At 40.7% G+C, this 21,541-nt stretch overlaps 1 protein-coding gene across 1 annotated transcript in view; it reads right to left on the reverse strand.

The window, feature by feature from the left end:
• The window catches only part of LOC133569800 (partitioning defective 3 homolog), a 529,671-nt gene that overhangs the window by 242,494 nt on the left and 265,636 nt on the right, over nucleotides 1-21,541 (reverse strand). The window lies entirely within an intron of this gene.

Below are 21,541 nucleotides of genomic sequence, written 5' to 3' on the forward strand. Positions count from 1 at the left end.
CGGTAGATGAAACGTTTGTCCACTCAGATGAAGGTCGCGCATAAAAGCATGTTTTCGGTATTTGGTTCGTAAATTGAAAAGTTGGTACAATGAAGGGTTTGTAAATCGAGGATGCAACTACATCATTGTGTGCATTTATCAACTCTGTTTTATGAATGCTTAAACAGAAGTAGTTCAAAGGAAAGACGTTGGTAAAACAACTTCTCCTGGATAGTAACTGTACAATAATACTGGTGAGCCAGAGTGGAAGAATTAGGTTAGTACCTTAGATATCGGATATTGATATTAGATATTGGCCCGATATCAGCAAAATAGCATGTATCAAAACTAGATTAAGCTGTAAGAAAGTCTAAAACATGTAAAAAGTAATGGAAAGTAGCACTTAGCACAGTAGATAGCGACAACGCCGCTGTGCTGACTAAATGAACACCATAAGGTGCAAAAGGACTGGGGTGTGAGGCACACAATCAGTAGATGAAACATTTGTCCGCTGAAATAATGTTTGTGCATAAAGGCTTTTTTTTTTGTCTCGGTATTTGGTTCATAAATCGAAACATTTGACCAATGAGGGGTTTGTAAATCGAGGAAGCAAACACATCATTGTGTGCATTTATCAACTCTGTTTTATGAATGCTAAAACAAAAGTAGTTTAAAGGAAAGACGTTGGCCAACCGGCCCCTCCGGGGTAGTAACTGTACAATATTACTGGCGAGCCAGAGTGGAAAAATGGGGAGAGTCCCTCAAAGATCCGATATTAATATCAGATATCGGCCCGATATCAGCAAAACAGCAGGTATCAAAACTAAATTATGCTGTAATAAAGGCTAAAACATGTGAAAAGTAATTTTTTTGCATTAAAGCTGTTTTTCGGCATTTGGTTCGTAAAACGAAACGTTTGTACACTGAGGAGTGTGTAAACCGAGACGCGAGTGCTAGAAAGCAAATACATCATTGTGTGCATTAATCAACTCTGTTTTATGAATGCTAAAACAAAAGTAGTTCAAAGGAAAGACGTTGGTAAAATGGCCCCTCCTGGATAGTAACTACAATAAAACTAGCAAGCCAGAGTGGAAAAATGAGACAAATCCTTTTAAGATAGGAGTTTCTAAGTTTGTACAAAGAGGGGTTTGTAAATCGAGGAAGCAAACCCATCATGGTGTGCATTTATCAACTCTGTTTTATGAATGCTAAAACAAAAGTAGTTTAAAGGAAAGACGTTGGCCAAACGGCCCCTCCAGGGTAGTAACTGTACAATATTACTGGCGAGCCAGAGTGGAAAAATGGGGAGAGTCCCTCAAAGATCCGATATTAATATCAGATATCGGCCCGATATCAGCAAAACAGCAGGTATCAAAACTAAATTATGCTGTAATAAAGGCTAAAACATGTGAAAAGTAATTTTTTTGCATTAAAGCTGTTTTTCGGCATTTGGTTCGTAAAACGAAAAGTTTGTACACTGAGGAGTGTGTAAACCGAGACGCGAGTGCTAGAAAGCAAATACATCATTGTGTGCATTAATCAACTCTGTTTTATGAATGCTAAAACAAAAGTAGTTCAAAGGAAAGACGTTGGTAAAATGGCCCCTCCTGGATAGTAACTACAATAAAACTAGCAAGCCAGAGTGGAAAAATGAGACAAATCCTTTTAAGATAGGAGTTTCTAAGTTTGTACAAAGAGGGGTTTGTAAATCGAGGAAGCAAACCCATCATGGTGTGCATTTATCAACTCTGTTTTATGAATGCTAAAACAAAAGTAGTTTAAAGGAAAGACGTTGGCCAAACGGCCCCTCCAGGGTAGTAACTGTACAATATTACTGGCGAGCCAGAGTGGAAAAATGAGGCGAGTCCCTCAAAGATCCGATATTAATATCAGATATTGGCCCGATATCAGCAAAACAGCAGGTATCAAAACTAAATTATGCTGTAATAAAGGCTAAAACATGTCAAAAGTAATTTTTTTGCATTAAAGCTGTTTTTCGGCATTTGGTTCGTAAAACGAAAAGTTTGTACACTGAGGAGTGTGTAAATCGAGACGCGAGTGCTAGAAAGCAAATACATCATTGTGTGCATTAATCAACTCTGTTTTATGAATGCTAAAACAAAAGTAGTTCAAAGGAAAGACGTTGGTAAAACAGCCCCTCCTGGATAGTAACTACAATAAAACTAGCAAGCCACAGTGGAAAAATGATACAAATCCCTTTAAGATAGGAGTTTCTAAGTTTGTACAAAGAGGGGTTTGTAAATCGAGGAAGCAAACCCATCATGGTGTGCATTTATCAACTCTGTTTTATGAATGCTAAAACAAAAGTAGTTTAAAGGAAAGACGTTGGTAAAACGGAGTCCCTTAAAGATAGAGGTTTCTAAGTTTTTACAACGAGGGGTTTGTAAATCAAGGAATCAAACACATCATGGTGTGCATTTATCAACTCTGTTTTATGAATGTTAAAACAAAAGTAGTTTAAAAGAAAAACGTTGGTAAAACGGCCCCTCCTGGATATTAACTGTACAATAAAACTAGCAAGCCAGAGTGAAAAAATGAGGTGAGTCCCTTAAAGATAGGGGTTTCTAAGTTTGTAAAATGAGGGGTTTATAAATCGAGGAAGAAAACACATCATTGTGTGCATTTATCTACTCTGTTTTATAAAAGCTAAAACAAAAGTAGTTTAAAGGAAAGACGTTGGTAAAACGGCCCCTCCTGGATAGTAACTACAATAAAACTAACAAGCCAGAGTGGAAAAATGAGACGAATCCCTTTAAGATAGGAGTTTCTAAGTTTGTACAAAGAGGGGTTTGTAAATCAAGGAATCAAACATATCATAGTGTACATTTATCAACTCTGTTTTATGAATGCTAAAACAAAAGTAGTTTAAAAGCAAGACGTTGGTAAAACGGAGTCCCTTAAAGATAGAGGTTTCTAACTTTTTAGAACGAGGGGTTTGTAAATCAAGGAATCAAACACATCATTGTGTGCATTTATCAACTCTGTTTTATGAATGTTAAAACAAAAGTAGTTTAAATGAAAAACGTTGGTAAAACGGCCCCTCCTGGATATTAACTGTACAATAAAACTAGCAAGCCAGAGTGGAAAAATGAGGTGAGTCCCTTAATGATAGGGGTTTCTAAGTTTGTACAATGAGGGGTTTATAAATCGAGGAAGAAAACACATCATTGTGTGCATTTATCAACTCTGTTTTATAAAAGCTGAAACAAAAGTAGTTTAAAGGAAAGACGTTGTAAAACGGCCCCTTCTGGATAGTAACTACAATAAAACTAACAAGCCAGAGTGGAAAAATGAGACGAATCCTTTTAAGATAGGAGTTTCTAAGTTTGTACAAAGAGGGGTTTGTAAATCAAGGAATCAAACACATCATAAATGATAAATAAATGGGTTGTACTTGTATTGCGCGTTTCTACCTTTAAGGTACTCAAAGCGCTTTGACACTACTTCCACATTTACCCATTCACACACACATTCACACACTGATGGAGGGAGCTGCCATGCAAGGCGCCAACCAGCACCCATCAGGAGCAAGGGTGAAGTGTCTTGCTCAGGACACAACGGATGTGACGAGGTTGGTACTAGGTGGGATTTGAACCAGGGACACTCGGGTTGCGCACGGCCATTCTTCCACTGCGCCACGCCGTCATAGTGTGCATTTATCAACTCTGTTTTATGAATGCTAAAACAAAAGTAGTTCAAAGGAAAGACGTTAGTCAAACGTAGTCCCTTAAAGATAGGGGTTTCTAAGTTTGTACAACGAGGGGTTTGTAAATCAAGGAATCAAACACGTCATTGTGTGCATTTATCAACTCTGTTTTATGAATGTTAAAACAAAAGTAGTTTAAATGAAAAACGTTGGTAAAACGGCCCCTCCTGGATATTAACTGTACAATAAAACTAGCAAGCCAGAGTGGAAAAATGAGGTGAGTCCCTTAATGATAGGGGTTTCTAAGTTTGTACAATGAGGGGTTTATAAATCGAGGAAGAAATCACATCATTGTGTGCATTTATCAACTCTGTTTTATAAATGCTAAAACAAAAGTACTTCAAAGGAAAGACGTTGGTAAAACGGCCCCTCCTGGATAGTAACTACAATAAAACTAGCAAGCCAGAGTGGAAAAATGAGACGAATCCCTTTAAGATAGGAGTTTTTAAGTTTGTACAAAGAGGGGTTTGTAAATCGAGGAAGCAAACCCACAATGGTGTGCATTTATCAACTCTGTTTTATGAATGCTAAAACAAAAGTAGTTTGAAGGAAAGACGTTGGTAAAACGGAGTCCCTTAAAGATAAAGGTTTCTAAATTTTTACAACGAGGGGTTTGTAAATCAAGGAATCAAAACCATCATTGTGTGCATTTATCAACTCTGTTTTATGAATGTTAAAACAAAAGTAGTTTAAATGAAAAACGTTGGTAAAACGGCCCCTCCTGGATATTAACTGTACAATAAAACTAGCAAGCCAGAGTGGAAAAATGAGGTGAGTCCCTTAAAGATAGGGGTTTCTAAGTTTGTACAATGAGGGGTTTATAAATCGAGGAAGAAAACACATCATTGTGTGCATTTATCTACTCTGTTTTATAAAAGCTAAAACAAAAGTAGTTTAAAGGAAAGACGTTGGTAAAACGGCCCCTCCTGGATAGTAACTATAATAAAACTACCAAGCCACAGTGGAAAAATGAGACGAATCCCTTTAAGATAGGAGTTTCTAAGTTTGTACAAAGAGGGGTTTGTAAATCAAGGAATCAAACACATCATAAATGATAAATAAATGGGTTGTACTTGTATAGCGCGTTTCTACCTTTAAGGTACTCAAAGCGCTTTGACACTACTTCCACATTTACCCATTCACACACACATTCACACACTGATGGAGGGAGCTGCCATGCAAGGCGCCAACCAGCACCCATCAGGAGCAAGGGTGAAGTGTCTTGCTCAGGACACAACGGATGTGACGAGGTTGGTACTAGGTGGGATTTGAACCAGGGACACTCGGGTTGCGCACGGCCATTCTTCCACTGCGCCACGCCGTCATAGTGTGCATTAATCAACTCTGTTTTATGAATGCTAAAACAAAAGTAGTTCAAAGGAAAGACGTTAGTCAAACGTAGTCCCTTAAAGATAGGGGTTTCTAAGTTTGTACAACGAGGGGTTTGTAAATCAAGGAATCAAACACATCATTGTGTGCATTTATCAACTCTGTTTTATGAATGTTAAAACAAAAGTAGTTTAAATGAAAAACGTTGGTAAAACGGCCCCTCCTGGATATTAACTGTACAATAAAACTAGCAAGCCAGAGTGGAAAAATGAGGTGAGTCCCTTAATGATAGGGGTTTCTAAGTTTGTACAATGAGGGGTTTATAAATCGAGGAAGAAAACACATCATTGTATGCATTTATCAACTCTGTTTTATAAAAGCTAAAACAAAAGTAGTTTAAAGGAAAGACGTTGGTAAAACGGCCCCTCCTGGATAGTAACTACAATAAAACTAACAAGCCAGAGTGGAAAAATGAGACGAATCCTTTTAAGATAGGAGTTTCTAAGTTTGTACAAAGAGGGGTTTGTAAATCAAGGAATCAAACACATCATAAATGATAAATAAATGGGTTGTACTTGTATTGCGCGTTTCTACCTTTAAGGTACTCAAAGCGCTTTGACACTACTTCCACATTTACCCATTCACACACACATTCACACACTGATGGAGGGAGCTGCCATGCAAGGCGCCAACCAGCACCCATCAGGAGCAAGGGTGAAGTGTCTTGCTCAGGACACAACGGATGTGACGAGGTTGGTACTAGGTGGGATTTGAACCAGGGACACTCGGGTTGCGCACGGCCACTCTTCCACTGCGCCACGCCGTCATGGTGTGCATTTATCAACTCTGTTTTATGAATGCTAAAACAAAAGTAGTTCAAAGGAAAGACGTTGGTCAAACGTAGTCCCTTAAAGATAGGGGTTTCTAAGTTTGTACAACGAGGGGTTTGTAAATCAAGGAATCAAACACGTCATTGTGTGCATTTATCAACTCTGTTTTATGAATGTTAAAACAAAAGTAGTTTAAATGAAAAACGTTGGTAAAACGGCCCCTCCTGGATAGTAACTACAATAAAACTAGCAAGCCAGAGTGGAAAAATTAGACGAATCCCTTTAAGATAGGAGTTTCTAAGTTTGTACAATGAGGGGTTTGTAAATCGAGGAAGCAAACCCACAATGGTGTGCATTTATCAACTCTGTTTTATGAATGCTAAAACAAAAGTAGTTTAAAGGAAAGACGTTGGTAAAACGGAGTCCCTTAAAGATAGAGGTTTCTAAATTTTTACAACGAGGGGTTTGTAAATCAAGGAATCAAAACCATCATTGTGTGCATTTATCAACTCTGTTTTATGAATGTTAAAACAAAAGTAGTTTAAATGAAAAACGTTGGTAAAACGGCCCCTCCTGGACATTAACTGTACAATAAAACTAGCAAGCCAGAGTGGAAAAATGAGGTGAGTCCCTTAAAGATAGGGGTTTCTAAGTTTGTACAATGAGGGGTTTATAAATCGAGGAAGAAAACACATCATTGTGTGCATTGATCAACTCTGTTTTATGAATGCTAAAACAAAAGTAGTTCAAAGGAAAGACGTTGGTAAAACGGCCCCTCCTGGATAGTAACTACAAAAAAACTAGCAAGCCAGAGTAGAAAAATGAGACGAATCTTTTTAAGATAGGAGTTTCTAAGTTTGTACAATGAGGGGTTTGTAAATCGAGGAAGCAAACCCACAATGGTGTGCATTTATCAACTCTGTTTTATGAATGCTAAAACAAAAGTAGTTTGAAGGAAAGACGTTGGTAAAACGGAGTCCCTTAAAGATAGAGGTTTCTAAATTTTTACAACGAGGGGTTTGTAAATCAAGGAATCAAAACCATTATTGTGTGCATTTATCAACTCTGTTTTATGAATGTTAAAACAAAAGTAGTTTAAATGAAAAACGTTGGTAAAACGGCCCCTCCTGGATATTAACTGTACAATAAAACTAGCAAGCCAGAGTGGAAAAATGAGGTGAGTCCCTTAAAGATAGGGGTTTCTAAGTTTGTACAATGAGGGGTTTATAAATCGAGGAAGAAAACACATCATTGTGTGCATTGATCAACTCTGTTTTATGAATGCTAAAACAAAAGTAGTTCAAAGGAAAGACGTTGGTAAAACGGCCCCTCCTGGATAGTAACTACAATAAAACTAGCAAGCCAGAGTGGAAAAATGAGACGAATCCCTTTAAGATAGGAGTTTCTAAGTTTGTACAAAGAGGGGTTTGTAAATCAAGGAATCAAACATATCATAGTGTACATTTATCAACTCTGTTTTATGAATGCTAAAACAAAAGTAGTTTAAAAGCAAGACGTTGGTAAAACGGAGTCCCTTAAAGATAGAGGTTTGTAACTTTTTACAACGAGGGGTTTGTAAATCAAGGAATCAAACACATCATGGTGTGCATTTATCAACTCTGTTTTATGAATGTTAAAACAAAAGTAGTTTAAAAGCAAGACGTTGGTAAAACGGAGTCCCTTAAAGATAGAGGTTTCTAACTTTTTACAACGAGGGGTTTGTAAATCAAGGAATCAAACACATCATGGTGTGCATTTATCAACTCTGTTTTATGAATGTTAAAACAAAAGTAGTTTAAATGAAAAACGTTGGTAAAACGGCCCCTCCTGGATATTAACTGTACAATAAAACTAGCAAGCCAGAGTGGAAAAATGAGGTGAGTCTCTTAAAGATAGGGGTTTCTAAGTTTGTACAATGAGGGGTTTATAAATCGAGGAAGAAAGCACATCATTGTGTGCATTTATCAACTCTGTTTTATAAAAGCTAAAACAAAAGTAGTTTAAAGGAAAGACGTTGATAAAAACGGCCCCTCCTGGATAGTAACTACAATAAAACTACCAAGCCACAGTGGAAAAATGAGACGAATCCCTTTAAGATAGGATTTTCTAAGTTTGTACAAAGAGGGGTTTGTAAATCAAGGAATCAAACATATCATAGTGTACATTTATCAACTCTGTTTTATGAATGCTGAAACAAAAGTAGTTTAAAAGCAAGACGGTAAAACGGAGTCCCTTAAAGATAGAGGTTTCTAACTTTTTACAACGAGGGGTTTGTAAATCAAGGAATCAAACATATCATAGTGTACATTTATCAACTCTGTTTTATGAATGCTAAAACAAAATAGTTTAAAAGCAAGACGGTAAAACGGAGTCCCTTAAAGATAGAGGTTTCTAACTTTTTACAACGAGGGGTTTGTAAATCAAGGAATCAAACACATCATTGTGTGCATTTATCAACTCTGTTTTATGAATGCTAAAACAAAAGTAGTTTAAAGGAAAGACGTTGGTAAAACGGCCCCTCCTGGATATTAACTGTACAATAAAACTAGCAAGCCAGAGTGGAAAAATGAGGTGAGTCCCTTAATGATAGGGGTTTCTAAGTTTGTACAATGAGGGGTTTATAAATCGAGGAAGAAAACACATCATTGTGTGCATTTATCAACTCTGTTTTATAAAAGCTAAAACAAAAGTAGTTTAAAGGAAATACGTTGGTAAAACGGCCCCTTCTGGATAGTAACTACAATAAAACTAACAAGCCGGAGTGGAAAAATGAGACGAATCCTTTTAAGATAGGAGTTTCTAAGTTTGTACAAAGAGGGGTTTGTAAATCAAGGAATCAAACACATCATAAATGATAAATAAATGGGTTGTACTTGTATATCGCTTTTCTACCTTTAAGGTACTCAAAGCGCTTTGACACTACTTCCACATTTACCCATTCACACACACATTCACACACTGATGGAGGGAGCTGCCATGCAAGGCGCCAACCAGCACCCATCAGGAGCAAGGGTGAAGTGTCTTGCTCAGGACACAACGGATGTGACGAGGTTGGTACTAGGTGGGATTTGAACCAGGGACACTCGGGTTGCGCACGGCCACTCTTCCACTGCGCCACGCCGTCATGGTGTGCATTTATCAACTCTGTTTTATGAATGCTAAAACAAAAGTAGTTCAAAGGAAAGACGTTGGTCAAACGTAGTCCCTTAAAGATAGGGGTTTCTAAGTTTGTACAACGAGGGGTTTGTAAATCAAGGAATCAAACACATCATTGCGTGCATTTATCAACTCTGTTTTATGAATGCTAAAACAAAAGTAGTTCAAAGGAAAGACGTTGGTCAAACGTAGTCCCTTAAAGATAGGGGTTGCTAAGTTTGTACAACGAGGGGTTTGTAAATCGAGGAAGCAAACCCACAATGGTGTGCATTTATCAACTCTGTTTTATGAATGCTAAAACAAAAGTAGTTCAAAGGAAAGACGTTAGTCAAACGTAGTCCCTTAAAGATAGGGGTTTCTAAGTTTGTACAATGAGGGGTTTGTAAATCGAGGAAGCAAACCCACAATGGTGTGCATTTATCAACTCTGTTTTATGAATGCTAAAACAAAAGTAGTTCAAAGGAAAGACGTTAGTCAAACGTAGTCCCTTAAAGATAGGGGTTTCTAAGTTTGTACAATGAGGGGTTTGTAAATCGAGGAAGCAAACCCACAATGGTGTGCATTTATCAACTCTGTTTTATGAATGCTAAAACAAAAGTAGTTCAAAGGAAAGACGTTGGTCAAACGGAGTCCCTTAAAGATAGGGGTTTCTAAGTTTGTACAACGAGGGGTTTGTAAATCGAGAATCAACTGTATTTCGGAACCAGAGCTGTCAGACAGTTAATTGCTTTGGGGGAAATATAAAATTGTGTTTACGTCCTCTAGATCGGGTGGTTGTTTTTTGTATTTATTTATTGTGCTGTTCGGTGCAAGAGCGGCAGGAAGGAGCCGGAACAAAGACGGTTTCATCAAATTGCGTGCCATCCCACAGGAGTTTCGCGGCAAGGAAGGGTGGACCGCCATCTCTCCATCCCAGACCCTACCATGTCCCCAGGATCCTATTTCAGAGCGACAAGATCCGGGATTCAATTTACTCCGCCTTTTTGCAGCCCCGCCCCCCGCGACACAGACGGAGCCAGAGGATCGTTCCAAACCTAATCACTGACTCGGGCTCGTCGCTGCCTCGTCTTATTTGCATCAAACGGGCAAAAGCATCTGAAGAGCAAACCCCCACACCCACACCCACACCCACACCCACTAACTCCGTGGTTGGAACACTGGTCTCGCCTCCTTTTGTGGTGAATCAAGTCAATCGGAGTCCCCTCTTCTCCCTCCTTCATGCTCTCCTTTAGGCGTGCGCTTACTTCTGAACGTGCAGAACTGAAAGTGACAGCCAGGCTGTCCTATCCTGTCCTATCACCATCTTTGGTTTCGACAGGGGTGGAGTCCTTCTAGAATAATGGCATCACTTTGCATTCATCTTCTTGCACATTCATGTATTCATGACGGAAACAAATAAACAAATTCTTTCTGTTTCTGTAATATTGCAATATTTTCTCATAAAAATTGTCACTGTTTTGTGTAAAAGGATTAGTTTTTAATGCAAAATGGTGACATTTGTCGTATATCAAAATCTGACTTTTATCACTGTTGCCAATTTTTGTTGTTTTTGGAAAATAGTGATATTTTGAGTTCTTTGCCAGGTAAAATTCCATCCATCCATCCATCCATCATCTTCCGCTTATCCGAGGTCGGGTCGCGGGGGCAACAGCCTAAGCAGAGAAACCCAGACTTCCCTTTCCCCAGCCACTTCGTCTAGCTCTTCCCGGGGGATCCCGAGGCGTTCCCAGGCCAGCCGGGAGACATAGTCTTCCCAAGGTGTCCTGGGTCTTCCCCGTGGCCTCCTACCGGTTGGACGTGCCCTAAACACCTCCCTAGGGAGGCGTTCGGGTGGCATCCTGACCAGATGCCCGAACCACTTCACCTGGCTCCTCTCCATGTGGAGGAGCAGCGGCTTTACTTTGAGTTCCTCCCGGATGGCAGAGCTTCTCACCCTATCTCTAAGGGAGAGACCTGGAAACTCATTTGGGCCGCTTGTACCCGTGATCTTATCCTTTCGGTCATGACCCAAAGCTCATGACCATAGGTGAGGATGGGAACGTAGATCGACCGGTAAATTGAGAGCTTTGCCTTCCGGCTCAGCTCCTTCTTCACCACAACGGATCGGTACAACGTCCGCATTACTGAAGACGTCGCACCGATCCGCCTGTCGATCTCACCATCCACTCTTCCCTCACTCGTGAACAAGACTCCTAGGTACTTGAACTCCTCCACTAGGGGCAGGGTCTCCTCCCCAACCCGGAGATGGCATTCCACCCTTTTCCGGACGAGAACCATGGACTCGGACTTGGAGGTGCTGATTCTCATTCCGGTCACTTCACACTCGGCTGCGAACCGATCCAGCGAGAGCTGAAGATCCTGGTCAGATGAAGCCATCAGGACCACATCATCTGGAAAAAGCAGAGACCTAATCCTGCGGTCACCAAACCGGAACCCCTCAACGCCTTGACTGCGCCTAGAAATTCTGTCCATAAAAGTTATGAACAGAATGGGTGACAAAGGACAGCCTTGGCGGAGTCCAACCCTCACTGGAAATGTGTTCGACTTACTGCCGGCAATGCGGACCAAGGTCTGGCACTGATCATACAGGGAGTGGACCGCCACAATAAGACAGTCCGATACCCCATACTCTCTGAGCACTCCCCACAGGACTTCCCAAGGGACACGGTCCAATGCCTTCTCCAAGTCCACAAGGTAAAATTCCGTTTGTTATTATAATATTGCCAACATTTTAAAATGTTCTTATAAAAATGCGACTTTTGTCGAGTAAAATTCCGACTCTCTTCATAAAATTGCCCACATTTTTAGTTTTTCGTGTAAAATTGCGACTGTTTGAGTAAAATTCCAACTTGTATCGTAATATTGCACAAATGTTCAGTTTTTATTGTAAAATGTTGACTTGCGTTGAGTAAAATTAGGACGTTTATCAAAATACTGCCAAAATTCTTTCTTGTGAAATGAAAGGAAATTTTTCACAACAAGCTTTTTTATATTTGCATAGTATGAATATATTAATAACAGAGGTAGGCATGATGTGTTCATGTATTTCTAACCTTCTTGAGAAATCAAGGAGGAAAAGTCCCGTCCTCATGAGGACCGGTGAACAAGTTGGGACATAAATCATGGTCCCAATACGGAAAACCATTGCATCTGATAGAGAATGTCTCATTTGCAACCCTAGTGGTGAAATCTATCAATTTTAGGGTGGATTTTTCAAATTGACTGTGTCGCTTTTTTAAAAGTGCTCCCCCTCTGCTCAACATATGAAATAACAAGTGTGTGTACACATTTTAAAATGCACTTTTTGGCGGATTTTGACTATCCGTCGCAATCTTTATGAAAGACATGACAATGGATGTTTTTGTTTTATCAGTATCAGAACGTATGTATTTTCTAAACCAGGGGTCGGGAACCTTTTTGGCTGAAAGAGCCAAGAAGCCAAATATTTTAAAATATATTTTCCTAAGAGCCATATACTATATTTTTTTAACACTGAACACAACTAAACGTGTGCATTTTTAAGTAAGACCAACAATTCCGTAGTATAATAAGTCTCTTATTCTTTATAATAATATTGTTATTCTGAAGCTAACTGTGGAGGGGGCGTGGCCTGCAGCAAAGCAGGATGTTGCCAGGATCGGCCTCGAAATCAGCGACAGGTGCGTAGATGGCCCACCTGGGTTTTGTTATCTAATCACCAGCCAGGAGGAGAGACAGGGTTGGGGCTGGAGCCAGAGCGCGAGTGAGGACGAAAGAGAAAAAGACAATTGCTGGAAAGCAACTGAGAGAAAAAGAAAATAAAACAATATTGTAACCCTAAAACAGGCTCTAGGTGGTCTGAAGAACCCCCAGGAGAGCAAGCGCCACACTAACCAATAATAAATAAATTACTTCTTACCATAATGCAACGTCTTGAACATAAAAAAGCATGAGAATGTTTTATATTTTGAACGTTATTTTTAACATTGTAATTACAAGTGGAATTATTCATTACTTATCGTGTTAAGCAATTTATCCGAGAGCCACAGGTTCCCTACCCCTGTTCTAAATAAAGGGCACCACAAAAAATATTATTATTGTCTCTATTTGAACAAAAAATCTTAGTGTACATGAAACATGTTTATTATTGTCATTTAGTCCTTCAATAAAATGTTGAACATACTAGACAACTTGTCTTTTAGTAGTAAGTAAAAAAACAGAGACTCCTAATTAGTCTGCAGTAACATATTGTGTCATTTATACACCTATTATTTTGTCTACATTTTGAGGGACAAACTGTAAAAAATGATTTATTAATCCACTTGTTCATTTACTGTAATATCTGCTTGTTTTCTGTTTTAACATTTTCTATATACACTTCTGTTAAAATGTAATAATCACTTGTTCTTCTCTTCTTTAATACTTGACAGTTTTGGATGATACCACACATTTAGGTATCGATGCGATACCAAGTAGTTACAGGAGCATACAATAAAATATAATACCTAATAAACTAATAATAATATTTTGTAAGAAATACTGATGTAAAGGGTAGGTGTCACACGGTTTTCTGTTTTAACATGTTCTCTCTACACCTCTGTTAAAATGTAATAATCACTTATTCTTCTCTTCTTTGATACTTGACATTAGTTTTGGATGATACCACACATTCAGGTATCGATCCGATACCATGTAATTACAGGACCATACAATAAAATATAATACCTAATAAACTAATGATAATATTTTGTAAGAAATACTGATGTAAAGGGTAGGTGTCACACGGTTTTCTGTTTTAACATGTTCTATCTCCACTTCTGTTAAAATGTAATAATCACCTATTCTTCTCTTCTTTGATACTTGACATTAGTTTTGGATGATACCACACATTTAGGTATCGATCCGATACCAAGTAATTACAGGATCATACATTGGTCATATTCAAAGTCCTCATGTGTCCAGGGACGTATTTACTGACTTTATAAACATAATATGAATCAAAAGAAAAAGAAAAAAGTTGTATTTATTGTAATAACAACTAGATACACTCTTGTACTTGGTATCATTACAGTTGTTGTTTACATTCAGGAGCACTAGCTACCGGTACCAAAAATCGATTCCTTTCGATACCTTTCGGCGTTTTTCTAAATAATGGGGACCACACAAAAATGTCATTATTGGCTTTAGTTTGACAAAAAAAATGTTATTATTGTCATTTAGTCCTTAAATCAAATGTTGAACATACTAGACAACTTGTCTTTTAGTAGTAAGTAAACAAACAAAGACTCCTAATTAGTCTGCAGTAACATATTGTGTCATTTATACACCTATTATTTTGTACGCATTATGAGGGACAAACTGTAAAAATTAATTATTAATCTACTTGTTCATTTACTGTTTATTTTTCTGTTTTAAACTTCTGTTAAAATGTAATAATCACTTATTTTTCTGTTCTTTGATACTTCACATTAGTTTTGGATGATACCACACATTCAGGTATCGATCCGATACCATGTAATTACAGGACCATACAATAAAATATAATACCTAATAAACTAATAATAATATTTTGTAAGAAATACTGATGTAAAGGGTAGGTGTCACACTGTTTTCTGTTTTAACATGTTCTATCTACACTTCTGTTAAAATGTAATAATCACTTATTCTTCTCTTCTTTGATACTTGACATTAGTTTTGGATGATACCACACACTTAGGTATCGATCTGATACCAAGTAGTTACAGGGTCATATTCAAAGTCCTCATGTGTCCAGGGACATATTTACTGACTTTATAAACATAATATGAATTTAAAAGAAAAAGAAAAAAGATGGATTCATTGTAGTACCGACTAGATACGCTCTTGTACTTGGTATCATTACAGTTGTTTACATTGAGAAGCGCTAGCTGAGCTATTGTATCCTCCTACGGTGTGTAGTGAAGCATGTTTAGCTACTTCGTTCTTACTACTTGTAAGAAACTTACTTTACTTGTCGCCATGGAGGCCAGGATTAGTGATTCAGAAGTAGCTAAAACACTGTAGATGGACGTTAGCCGCTAGCTCGCTAGACCTGTCTTAAAGCAGCTCTTCCTGAGGGTGTATCAGTGTTATAATTTATCTTTACTTTTTAATCCAAAATGTGTCCATTCTCCCCTTTTCTGTCTACACTCTGCGTCCGCTTCTAAGTACTCTGTGCGCGTGCGCTGCCGAACATGCTCCTCTGCTCGTAAAACCAGCAATGTCCCGACGTGACGAGAACTGGGGAACCAGTACTTTTTCAAACAGAGTATAGTACTGTTTTTGGTGCATCAGCACCACGGTACTATAACGTACAACCCCGGTACACACTCGGTGTTTCCGGGCCTCGCACGATCACAAACGAGTTAGATTTTCATCGGATTCGAGTCCATGGCCATCATGTTTTTGTCTTTCTGCATAATGTGTGTTTACATGTCATTATCTACTCTTTCCCTCCACGCTACACCAGCTGGTAGTTCACGTCCGTGCCCCGCGCTCGCTTCATTTTGGTATTTTTTAACACATTATGATGAGCGAGGCGGCACAAAAGAGGAACAATTATCATTTTGGCCCGGATTACGTGGAGCAGATGTCACGGCCCTGGCGTGGAGGTGTCTAATTGCCGGTTTCGAACCGTGACGCCGCCGGCATATGCTGAGGCGGGCCGGGGATGGCGGCGACAAACCGGGTGGGGGGGGGGAAATGTATTTTTATCCAGCGTGCGCGTGTTAAAACTCCGGGCTAATGCACGTGTGGAAATGATGAAAGCGGTGAGCACACCCACGCCAGCAGAAGGACTCCAAGACGCTGCACGAACACGCCGCCGCACGCAAAAAAGGCGGTCCTGGTTGCATGGCATCTGTATGCTCGCCATCCCCGTGTGTGAGGGTGATAAACGCCGGGAGACAGAAGGACTTCAACACGCACCTCGCCCGCCACACACCCTTCCCCGCAGCATCATTCGGCGTAGCTTTGAGTTGGGAGTCATCTGAGGGGAGGGGCTATGTTGACCAGGTCCCTCAGGGCGATGGCGGCGAGGGAGGGGCGGGAAGACGGGGATGGGCGGCTGTCACACCGGAGCTATGATGGCTCGACGTCAGACGCGGTGCTTTTGGGGCATGGATGTCCAGTCCCATTAAGGCGTCTTCTCATCACAATGAAACAAGCCTCACACACACACTGAAACATGCCTCACACACACACACACACACACACACACACACACACACACACACACACACACACACACACACACACACACACACACACGCACGCACGCACACACGCACGCACGCACGCATGCCCGCCCGCCCGCCCGCACGCACGCACGCACGCACACACACACACACACAAACACGCACACACACAAACACACACACACACACACACGCACACACGCACGCACGCACGCATGCCCGCCCGCCCGCACGCACGCACGCACGCACGCACACACACACACAAACACGCACACACACAAACACACACACACACACACACACGCACACACGCACGCACGCACGCATGCCCGCCCGCCCGCACGCACGCACGCACACACACACACACAAACACGCACACACACAAACACAAAAAGACATGACAATGGATGTTATCCATGACGGAAAAAAAATTATAATGCAGCTATTTTGTACCGCTTGTCCCTTATTAAAATGCACTTTTTAGGGGGGTTTTGCCTCTCACAAAAAAAACGAAAACAAAAATAAATACAAAAAATAGACAATAGATGTTATCCATGACAGAAAGAAATAATACTATATTAAAATGCATTTTTAGGGGAAATGTTGCGTATCGATCACTGTCATTATCCATCCATTTTTACCGCTTATTCCCTTCGGGGTCGCTGGAGTCTATCTCAGCTACAATCAGGCGGAAGGCGGGGTACACCCTGGACAAGTCACCATATTAAAATGCACTTTTTGGGGGATTTTTAAACAGAGTAAACAAACAAAGACTCCTGATTAGTCTGCAGTAACATATTGTGTCATTTATACACCTATTATTTTGTACACATTATAAGGGACAAACTGTAAAAATGGATTATTAATCCACTTGTTCATTTACTGTTAATATCTGCTTATTTTCACTTTCAACATGTTCTATCTACACTTCGTTAAATGTAATAATCACTTATTCTTCTCTTGTTTGATACTTGACATTAGTTTTGGATGATACCACACATTTAGGTATCGATCCGATACCAAGTAGTTACAGGATCATACATTGGTCATATTCAAAGTCCTCATGTGTCCAGGGACGTATTTACTGACTTTATAAACATAATATGAATTTAGAAAAAACAAAAAAAAGATGTATTCATTGTATTATCAACTAGATACACTCTTGTACTTGGTATCATTACAGTTGTTTACATTGAGAAGCGCTAACTACTGGTACCAAATTTCGATTTCTTTCGATCTCCTTACTCGGGTTGTCTCAATACCAATATTTTGATACTGGTACCAAAATGTATTTTGATACTTTTCTAAATAAAGGGGATCACACAAAAATATCATTATTATCTTTATTTCAACACAAATCTTAGGGTACATTATTGTAATTTAGTCCTTAAATAAAATAATAAAATTATAAACATAATATGAATTAAAAAAATGAAAAAAAAAGATTTTGTGATGCTAAAAAATATGGACGTAATCATAGTTGTATCGACTAGATACGCTCTTGTACTTGGTATCATTACAGTGGATGTCAGGTGTAGATCCACCCATTTAGTTACATTGTGAGCTATTGTGTGCTGTGAAGCATGTTTAGCTATTGCTCGTCCTCCAGTGATAATGCTACTTGTAAGAAATGTATGTTATTTGTCGCCATGGAGGCCACAATAAGTGATTTTCTGAAAAAATAAAAATAAAAATGCAGACTATGAGTGCAGACTAACAGGGGGGAAAAAAAGCTAAATTGCAAGAGAAGCTTCAATCCCGCCTGCAGGCAGACACTTCCATGATGGCGTGACGGCGGCCTCCTTGCCCGCGCTACCCGGGCGCCCCAGTTCAGTCCGGTGCACACACCACGCCCCCCACCCTACCCCCACCCGGCCCCCGCCTCCTTCCACCCCGCTACGCCACTTTATTGCAGCAGTGCCTACATTTGCACGCCTCTTGTCCAAAACAATTTGCCCTGACGCCAGACGTAACATGGCAGGGTTGCCAGACGTAATATGGCAAGGTTGCCAGACGTAACATGGCAGGGTGTCCAGACGTAACATGGCAGGGTTGCCAGACCGTAACATGGAAAGGTTGCCAGACGTAACATGGCAGGGTTGCCAAACCAGGCGTAACATGGCAGGGTTGCCAGACATAACATGGCAGGGTTGCCAGACGTAACATGGCAGGGTTGCCAGACGTAACATGCCAGGGTTGCCAGGCATAACATGTCAGGGTTGCCAGATGTAACATGGCAGGGTTGCCAGACGTAACATGGCAGGGTTGCCAGACGTAACATGGCAGGGTTGCCAGACGTAACATGGCAGGGTTGCCAGACCAGACGTAACATGGCAGGGTTGACAGACGTAATATGTCAGGGTTGCCAAAAGTAACATGGGAGGGTTGCCAGACCATAACATGGCAGGGTTGCCAGACGTAACATGGCAGGGTTGCCAGACGTAACATGGCAGGGTTGCCAGACCGTAACATGGCAGGGTTGCCAGACGTAACATGGCAGGGTTGCCAGACGTAACCTGGCAGGGTTGCCAGACGTAACATGGCAGGGTTGCCAGACCGTAACATGGCAGGGTTGCCAGACCGTAACATGGCAGGGTTGCCAGACGTAACCTGGCAGGGTTGCCAGAAGTAATATGGCAGGGTTGCCAGACCGTAACATGGCAGGGTTGCCAGACGTAACATGGCAGGGTTGCCAGACGTAACGTGGCAGGGTTGCCAGACGTAACGTGGCAGGGTTGCCAGACCGTAACGTGGCAGGGTTGCCAGACGTAACGTGGCAGGGTTGCCAGACGTAACATGGCAGGATTGCCAGACATAACATGGCAGGGTTGCCAGATGTAACATGGCAGGATTGCCAGACATAACATGGCAGGGTTGCCAGACCAGACGTAACATGGCAGGGTTGCCAGACCAGACGTAACATGGCAGGGTTGCCAGACCGTAACGTGGCAGGGTTGCCAGACGTAACATGGCAGGGTTGCCAGACCGTAACGTGGCAGGGTTGCCAGACGTAACGTGGCAGGGTTGCCAGACGTAACATGGCAGGATTGCCAGACATAACATGGCAGGGTTGCCAGACGTAACATGGCAGGATTGCCAGACATAACATGGCAGGGTTGCCAGACCAGACGTAACATGACAGGGTGTCCAGACGTAACATGGCAGGGTTGCCAGACCAGACATAACATGGCAGGGTTGCCAGACGTAACATGGCAGGGTTGTCAGACCAGACGTAACATGGCAGGGTTGCCAGACCAGACATAACATGGCAGGGTTGCCAGACGTAACATGGCAGGGTTGTCAGACCAGACGTAACATGGCAGGGTTGCCAGACATAACATGGCAGGGTTGCCAGGCCGTAACATGGCAGGGTTGCCAGACGCCGACACACGCATACCAACATCAACAAATGCACAAACGTGTTTGGTGAAATACTAAACAAGAACCTGTAGTATCAAATAAAGAGGAACATTCTGCACATTTTATTTTTTTGAATGTGCTTTCGGTTTCAAATAATACTGTTTTTCTGGAGTGCTGGTCTTGGATAAATGCACCAAGAAGGGTCTAAGGCAGGGGTCAGGAACCTTTTTGGCTGAGAGAGCCATGAAAACCAAATATCTTAAAATGATATATATATATATATATATATATATATATATATATATATATATATATATATATATACATATATATATATATACATTTTATTTGGTATAGCGCTTTTCTGAGCACACAAAGACGCTTTACAGGATTGAAAAAGTAAATAAACCATTATTTAAATATAAAACAGTTTAAAATAATAATAAAAAACACAGGAAATATAGAATCAGTACATATATATATATATATATATATGTATATGTGTATATACAGTATATATATTTATTCTGAGTTTATAAACATAAAATGAATTTTATAAAAATCGAAAGAAGATATCTGTGCTGCTAAAAAATATTGATGTAACCATAGAAGTATCCACTACACTTTTGTACTTGGTATCATTACAGTGGACGTCATGTGTAGATCCACCCACAGCATTTGTTTACATCGTGACCCTGGTGCACTACGATGTGTAGTGAAGCATGTTTAGCTATTTCCCCTCCTGCAGTGATAATATTACTCGTAAGAAACTTACTTTATTTGTCGCCATGGAGGCCAGGATTTGTGATTTAGATGTAGCTACAACACTGTAGGTGGACATTAGCCGCTAGTTAGTTCGCCATGTCTTAAAGCCTCTCTTTCTGAGGGTGTTTTAGTGTTATAACTTCACCTTTATCTTTACTTTGTACGCCAAAATGTGTCCGTTTTCCCTTTTCTGCGTCTGCTTGCAAGTACTCTCTGTGCGCGCGCTGCCGAACATGCTCCTCTGCTGGCAAAACTAGCAATTACACAACATGGCGACGATGATGTATGTATATCTATATGTATATATATATGTACTGTATGTATGTATATTAGATATGTTCTTGCACTCCCAATCAGGACGTCCACGAAGCGGATGTTGAAACGCACGCTCATCAGCCCGCTCATGCAAATGATCGGCACCGTGCACGACTCCCGGGACGCTCCTCGGAGGCAGAAGACGACGAGACTTGCATGCGAGAGGAAAGCGGGGATGAAAAAGTGACGGAGACAAAACCGCGGAGACAAGCGCTACAAAGGATTAACCTGGGCAGGATCTCCCTTTGAAGTTGTTGCTCACGCGCAGGATCTGTCAGCCCGAGACTTGACTGACGAGACAACGCCGCCTGGAATCGGAAATTACCATCCAAACTTTCCCCAAAAATCATCCCCATCAAAGATTATTTGCTTCTTTTTTTTTACATCTGGCATTTCTTATGATTCCATTTTCTGCCCCACACAAACGCCGCCACTAAACCCATTGGGATGCTTTTATAACGTTTTAAAAACTAAAAGTTGGGGGTAGAAAAGTGCCGTCGAAAGTTTTTTTTTTCCAGCAGAAGTTGTTCAAAGAGATGTCATTTGAAAAGGTTCTCAGCAGAGGATGGCGTTACAACGAGTGCCAACTGGTAAGTGGTCACACTATATTGCCAAAAGTATTTGCCCACTGCCTTGACTCACGTATGAACTTGAAGTGCCATCCCATTCCTAACCCACAGGGTTTCAATATGATGTGACTATTACAGCTTCAACTCTACCGGGAAGGATGTCCACAAGGTCGCGGAGTGGAATTTCCGACCATTCTTCCAAAAGTCAAGAAGGCCCGGCTCTCAGTCTCCGTTCTAATTCATCCCAAAGGTGTTCAGGTCAGGACTCTGTGCAGGCCAGTCAAGTTCATCCACACCAGACTCGGTCATCCATGTCTT

The sequence above is a fragment of the Nerophis ophidion genome, linkage group LG15 (assembly GCF_033978795.1).
Source record: "Nerophis ophidion isolate RoL-2023_Sa linkage group LG15, RoL_Noph_v1.0, whole genome shotgun sequence".
In the NCBI taxonomy this organism is placed as follows: Eukaryota; Metazoa; Chordata; class Actinopteri; order Syngnathiformes; family Syngnathidae; genus Nerophis; species Nerophis ophidion.